Consider the following 7,440-nt stretch of genomic DNA (forward strand, 5'->3'; position numbering starts at 1 on the left):
AGTCGGACATGATTGAGTGACTGAACTGACTGCCATTCAAGCTCTTTAAGCCTGAGCCTCTCTTTTTCTTGCAACCTAAAAGAACCTGCCCATTATGATAGTGTTTTGGTTTGCTAGCACCACTGTGACAAGTGCCACAAACTGAGTGGTTTATATAACCAAAATGTTCCATCTTACACCTTTAGAGGCTGGAAGTCCAAGATCAAGGTGTCGGCAGAGTTGGTTCCTTCTAAGGGCCCTGAGGGAAGGATACATGCCTCTCTCGGCTTGTAAATGGCAGTCTTCTCCCCATGTCTTCCCTTTGTACATGTCTGTCCAAATTTCCCTTTCTTATAAAGGTATCAGTCATGTTGGATTAGGACCCACCCTAATGACCTAATTTTAATGTAATTGCCTCTTAAAAGATTTTATACCTTAATATGGTCACATTCTGAGGTGCAGGGAGTTAAGACTTCAACATATATACGAGAGTTGGGAGGGTGTGGACAGTTCAGCCAATAACAAACAGGTTTTTAATTTTTTAAATTTTTTTCTGCTTTATTGAGATATAATTGACAGATAAAATTGTACTATATTTAAGTGTACAGTGTGATGATTGAGTATATGTAGGTAATGTTTCACATGATGAAATGATTCCCACAATCAAATTAATACATCAATCACTTCACAATGTTACCATTTCTTCCGTAAGAATGTTTAAGATATACTTGTAGCAAATTTGGTGACTCAGATAGTAAAGAATCTGCCCCCAGTGTTGGAGACCCGAGTTAGATCCCTGGGTTGGGAAGATCCCCTGGAGGAGAAAATGGCAACCCACTCCAGTATTCTTGCCAGGAGAATTCCATGGACGGGCTGTAGTCCATGGGGTGGCAAAGAGTCAAACACGATTGAGCTACTACCACTTTCATTTTAGCAAATCTCAAGTATACAATACCGTTATTAGCTAATTTTTTAAAAAGGAAACATATCTTTCAGTTATAAGTTTAGAGGATCAAGTGCACAGCATGGTGGCTATAGTTAATAGCAAGTAGGTCTTTATCTAAAACCAAGGCACTTCCAGCAGACTTCCTCCCAGCCAGTCAGCTTTCCTCCCTTGACTTTCCCCCAAACAAGCAGCCATTCTGGGGTGATGGCCCTGCTCACTGACCAAGCTGCCCCTGAGGCCCAATGTTTAATGCTTTTCCAGAGAGGAATACTGATGTACCTACCTACCTCCAACCCATAAGCACAAACAAAATAAAGCAAATAGTCTGTGTACACTGATATAAAAGGATCTGAAAGACAATTTTAAGTGAGCAAACAAGTTGGAAAACAATCTGGTCAGCATAAGCACATTTATGCTTAAAAACAAACCTGTGTGTTTTGTATGCTGTATGTGCCGTGCTTAGCTGCTCAGTCATGTCTGACTCTGCAACCCTATGGCCCACCAGGCTCCTCTGTCCATGGGGATTCTCCAGGCAAGAATACTGGAATGGGTTGCCATGCTCTCCTTCAGAGGATCTTCCCAACCCAGGGGGTGAACCCAGGTCTCCAGTATTGCAGGTGGATTCTTTACCAATCTGAGCTACCAGGGAAGGCCTTTGTATGTGCATGTAAAATAATGTAAGTGCACAGAGAATAAACCAGGTGATAAGGAAATACAGAAGAGGGCATGAACATCTCAATCAGGCTGTAAAGGAAGGAGAATGTTGAGGGGAGGTAACAAGCTTGAAAGAAACTCTTTAAATGATGGAGTCTCCCTGAGCACATTGGTGAATGGGGATGGGGCAGGGTGAGCGATGCTCAGTAATTGATAGGACAGAACCCTTAATTAAAGGGAAAAGAATGAAATTAAATGTGAAACTGATCAAGCAGCACAAGAAAGAAAAAGAAAAACAGAAACTGGGCATGTAAAAAAGTCCTGAGGAATAGGAAAGAAAACTGGAAAACCTCCTGACAAATGACCTCAGTCTCAGCAAAATAAAAGTGATATATTCCACTGTTGGGGGCTGAATTATGTCCCCTGCAGATTCATATGTAGACATCCTAACCCTCAGCACTCCAGAATGTAACTATATTTGGAGATACGGTCTTGAAAGGAGGTGATTAAGTTAAAATGAGGTCACTAGGGTGGACCCTAGTCCAATGAGACTGGCGTTTTTATAAGAGGAGGTTAGAGCACAGACACATCTGGAAGAAAGACCATGTGAGGACGCAGTGAGAAGGCAGCCAGCCGCAAGCCAAGGAGGAAGGCCTCTGAAGAAACCCCTCTGCTGACACCTCGATCTTGGACTCATACCCTTCAGAACTTGAGAAAACACGTTTCTGTTCTTTGGGCCCCCAGTCTATGATATTTATTATGGCAGCTCAAGTTGACTCATACACCTCCCAAGGCTGTGGTGTGCTCAAGAAGAGGAAGACTTCACGCACCCGCTGGACAGAGGGAGGGCGCCGCAAGCACACACCCAGGAGAGAACAGCCTACGCCCTTCCAGGAGGCCGGCAGAAAACAGCCCACCCAGACCAGAGGTGCTAATGAGGTCAGCTCCTCTTTCACGTCTTTCTTCTGTTTCCCTGCGACTGCCGTGATTCAAATAGGGCTGTTACAGTCACCTCTGTGCTGGGAGAGGTACCCTCAGGTGTGCCGCGAGGAGCCTGGGTGACAGGTCTTCATACCGAGGCCACACCCACCACGCGGCTCCCAGCCAGTGAGGAGCTCAGCAAAGTGCCAGAGACAGGCTGGTTGTGCCTGATGTGGAGCGTTGCTGTTGGGCGCCCCATCAGCCTTGCCCCTCACCTCCTTTCACAGGTGTCACAACTACATTACAAAGGCTCTCCTCTACTCCTGCTCCCTCCTCTTTATCCATCACAGACGTGGCATTTCCCCCCAGTGACTCTCCTGTACGGGGACTTTTGTCGTGGTCTCTGCTTCTGTTAACCAATCTCCTTGCCCCTGGTTTCCCTTCCCTCCATCCATCCTCCACACTTCTAGACTCCTTCGCTTCAAATTCAAATCTTGCCCTGTTCTCTGCTTTCATCCTTTCCTGGATGCTTGATCACTTACAAGACGAAATGAAAAGATTTAAGCCTCTCTAGATTCAGCCTGCACACTTGACTATCCATTCTCAGACTCCCTACTTCAAGTCCCGCTCCTGACAGCCATAGTAACTCTCTGCACTTTTCTGAACTCCAGTTCATTTAACATCAAGACTTTGGGTCATAAAATTCCTTCCTCCTGGAACCTTCTCCTCCATTCCCAGCATACCAGCACCACCACCTTCGGCATACAAACACACCCTACATAGTGATTTTTGAATTCCTATCAAGACCCTCTTCAAATGTCCTGGACACACCCAAGCAGAGGAAATCATGCCTCTCTTTGAACTGCTTTTATACCCAATACCAGCATCTCTTATGGCATTTATCAAACTGTCCTGCAATTCCTTGTCCCTTAGGAAAAAGTTTAAGGTAGAATAAAGTCATTCTGTATCCTCAGTACCAGCACAATACCTAACACATAGTAGGTGCCCTAACTTTATGTGATGCTAAGTAAATCTATATGTGTACATAAGCACAATATTAAATATAACACACAAAAGCAAACGTCTTCGTCAGTCATCTGCACCTTGGCAAGGCTCCTCTCTTATTGACTTACCCTCCCACCAAGGGTCTTCATCGCAGTGCCATCACAGGTCTGTGATTCTTCATCTCTGGTGGAGTGAGGTGCATGTGGGTGTTGGAGGAGCCATGGGCTGAATATCGCAATCACTGCATATGTGCTGGGAGTCAGAGGTGGACAGGGGAAAGTTCCCTTTCCTGGAGAAGGAACCCTCAGGGTGCCAAGAAAAACAAGATCATCTCAAGAAAAGATTTTTCTGGCCACTTTTTCTTTATTCCCTTTAGTTCATTCAAGTCAGTTTCTATGACTTGCAAACAAAGGAATTTCATGAATTCACTTGAAAAGCATTGTTGGGAAGGAAATGTCTGGCTTGAGAGGTTGAGTTTGGGTGGAAAGTCAGTGTTGGCTAGTGGAGCAGGGTGGTGGGAGGGCGGAGGTGGGGTAGCAAAGCTTGAAGAGCTTTCAGAGCCCTTGGAAAAGGACAGAGGTGCCTCCTCTGGTCAGTGATTTTGGTCGGTCTCCTCCCTCCACTCCCCCAAACGAGAAGCTTTGCAGTAAGAAGGGCTCACAGATCACCAACTCCCTCAGAGGAAGAGACGCATGGAAGTCCCAGCAGGGTCATTCACAGCAGCAAGCTGCCCGGGAGCCGGAGAAGGACGCCTACCCTTGTCCCAGCAGCAGCCAGTGCTTCAGGCTTGATGGAGTGAAGGAGGTGGTCTCCTCCAGGAGCAGAGTGGGCCGACTACACAGATGATGCGAAGAGGGAGTAGAAGGTGTGTGGTCTTGGTGCAGTGTTTTCCCTACGTGACTAGGAAAACAAACTTCCCTCTGTGTGGGCTGAAGGGTGTTCCCCAAGATGCCCAAACCCGAATCCTGGAACCTGTGTTACCTTATATGGCAAAAGAGACTTTACAGACATGATTAAATTAAGAATGCAAAGAGTTGACTCATTGGAAAAGACTCTAATGCTGGGAGGGATTGGGGGCAGGAGGAGAAGGGGACGACAGAGAATGAGATGGCTGGATGGCATCACTGACTCAATGGATGTGAGTCTGAGTGAACTCTGGGAGTTAGTGGTAGACAGGGAGGCCTGGTGTGCTGCGATTCATGGGGTTGCAAAGAGTCGGACACGACTGAGCGACTGAACTGAACTGAACTGAACTGAAGTGAACTGAGATGGGGAGTTATCCTAGATGACCGGATAGACCTGAAATAATCACTAGGGTCCTTGAAGGGCCTCGGGAGAAGTCAGCATCAGAAGAAGTCCATCTGATGGTGTGATGAGAGAAGCTAATCGGAGACAGAAGATGTAAAAATGAAAGTTGCTCAGTCATGTCCAACTCTTTGTGACCCCATGGACTGTAACCCGCCAGGCTCCTCTGTCCATGGAATTCTCCAGGCAAGAATACTGGAATGGGTAGTTGGAATACTGGAACCCCTTCTCCAGGGGTTCTTACTGATCAGGGGATGGAACCCGTGTCTCCTGCATGGCAAGCAGTTTCTTTACCATCTGAGCCTCCAGGGAAGCCAAAAACCACATGTGACAATTAAGAACTTGGAGTGTGGCTGGTCTGAATTGAGTTATGACACAAGTGTAAAACATACCCAAATTTCAAACACATAGTACCAAAAAAAAAAAAGAGAATGTAAAATAATTAAATAATTTTGATATTGATTACAGATTTAAAATGATAATATTATGGATATAGTGGATAAATATAGTGTTTTATTAAAATTAAATTCACCCATTTCCCTTTCCCTTTATATTCCCTTTATCAAAGTGGCTCTTTGAAACTAAATTTCTGTGTGTGGCTTGCATTATGTTTCTACCAAACAGAGCTCTCTGATTCTCTGAACCTTGCTGAATGGAACACACAAAAGCAAGCCCGGAGCACTCAGGGAAGCCAGTCAAACATGCTGACTTCTTTATGAATGCCCCTGGCATTCATCTGTTCCTTCTCTTTTGTATCTTTAGGATGCTCCCCAAGAGACATTCCTGGGATCATCTTTAATTCTTGACTGTCAGGTCCAGCTAAGCCAACAGAGTAAGTTCACTTGACCTCAGATGGCTCAGGTCCCTGCCCCAGGGCAGAAAAATATAGCCATCACTTTCTCTTTGAGGCATCCAATGGGCTCAGAGCACCATCTTCCCAAGTGGCTTAGCAGGAGTCTGCTCCCCGCATACTATACTCTATTTTTTAATCCCTGCCATCTGTTCCACAAAGTTTCAAGGGGTCATCATTTAGGTGCCTCTTTTGGATAGAAAGTTCAACTCTGTCTAGAAATGGTGCGTGGGTCTTACAGCTATTACACCTCAGCAACCATCAGGAATTCAGCTTGCTTTCCTCTCCTCACCCTCTCCCCAAGAGTGGCCCTAGACCAGAAAAAGACCTTCTAGCTCCCTTCTTCAACTGTCCCCCAAAACACGCACACAGCTGGCTCCCACCTTAAAGGCTCGACATCACATCATTACAGTGATGCTGATGACCTTATAGTTGCAATTAAGCAACTGAGCTTAGTTGCTCAGTCGTATCCAACTCTTTGCAACTCTTTCGACTTGTAGCCTGCCCAGCTTCTCTGTCCATGGGATTTTTCAGGCAAGAATACTGGAGTGGGTTGCCATTTTCCTCCTCCAGGTGATCTTCCTGACCCAGGGATCAAACCTGCAGCTTTTGTGCCTCCTGCATTGCAGGCAGATTCTTTGCCCACTGAGCCATTGGGGAAAGGATGGCAAAAATAGCAAAACTTAGCAAGCTGCAAGGGCTCCAGAATTTTACTCAGGTCCCACAGCCAGGCCCTGGATGATGGGGACTCAGGTAGACTCCAGGCCCTGCCGTTATTCCTGAGCACGGAGCTCACTACCACTCCACACCTAAGGAGTACACAGGCTCCTTTCCTCAAGAAGCCCCGAGCCCACTTTGTGGGCCTGCAGAGGCTGCAAGGGCAGATACACAGGGCTAAGAGGACAATTTGCCCCTAAGAGGTCTCCAGACTGGGTGATGCACGCCTCACGTGTTCTCTGCCCACACCTCGGGATGCTCCTCACAATCCTTCTCAAACAGAATGACCATATATCTAGCAATTCTCCTTTTGGGTATACATCTCAAAGAATTGAAAGCAGGGACTCAAATGGATCTTTGTTCACCCACGTTCAGAGAAATTGTGGCATTGTTCACAATAGCCAAAAGGTAAAAGAAACTTAAATGTCCACCAATGATGAATAGCTAAGCAAAATGTGGTCTGTACACATAATGGAATATTATTACTCAGTCTTTAAAAAGGAAGCATATTCTGATACTTTCCGCAACATGAATGAAACTTGAGGACATCATGCTAAATGAAAAAAGCTGATTATAAGATGACAGAGACTGTGATTCCACTTATATGGCTAAAGTAGTCAGCTTCCAAGACAGAAAGTAGATTACAGGTTTTCAGGGTACAGTTAAGTTCAGTTCAGTTCAGTCGCTCAGTCGTGTCTGACTCTTCGCAACCCCATGAATTGCAGCACACCAGGCCTCCTTGTCCACCACCAACTCCCGGAGTTCACTCAAACTTATGTCTATCGAGTCAGTGATGCCATCCAGCCATCTCATCCTCTGTTGTCCCCTTCTCCTCCTGCCCCCAATCCCTCCCAGCATCAGAGTCTTTTCCAATGAGTCAGCTCTTCACATGAGGTGGCCAAAATACTGGAGCTTCAGCTTTAGCATCAGTCCTTCCAATGAACACCCAGGACTGATCTCCTTTAGGATGGATTGATTGGATCTCTTTGCAGTCCAAGGGACTCTCAAGAGTCTTCTCCAATACCACAGTTCAAAAGCATCAATTCTTCTGGGCTCAGCTTTC

The 7,440-nt window shown here is 45.9% G+C and overlaps 1 protein-coding gene across 1 annotated transcript in view; it reads right to left on the reverse strand.

The window, feature by feature from the left end:
* SLAMF9 (SLAM family member 9) overlaps nucleotides 1-4,396 on the reverse strand; it is a 29,702-nt gene extending 25,306 nt beyond the window's left edge. Inside the window, exon 1 of the mRNA XM_070362944.1 lies at nucleotides 3,634-4,396. The gene's annotated coding sequence lies outside the window, so the exon portion shown is untranslated. The remainder of the gene's footprint in view (nucleotides 1-3,633) is intronic.
* Between the last annotated feature and the right edge of the window lie 3,044 nt (nucleotides 4,397-7,440).

The sequence above is a fragment of the Bos mutus genome, chromosome 3, assembly GCF_027580195.1.
Source record: "Bos mutus isolate GX-2022 chromosome 3, NWIPB_WYAK_1.1, whole genome shotgun sequence".
Taxonomy (NCBI): domain Eukaryota; kingdom Metazoa; phylum Chordata; class Mammalia; order Artiodactyla; family Bovidae; genus Bos; species Bos mutus.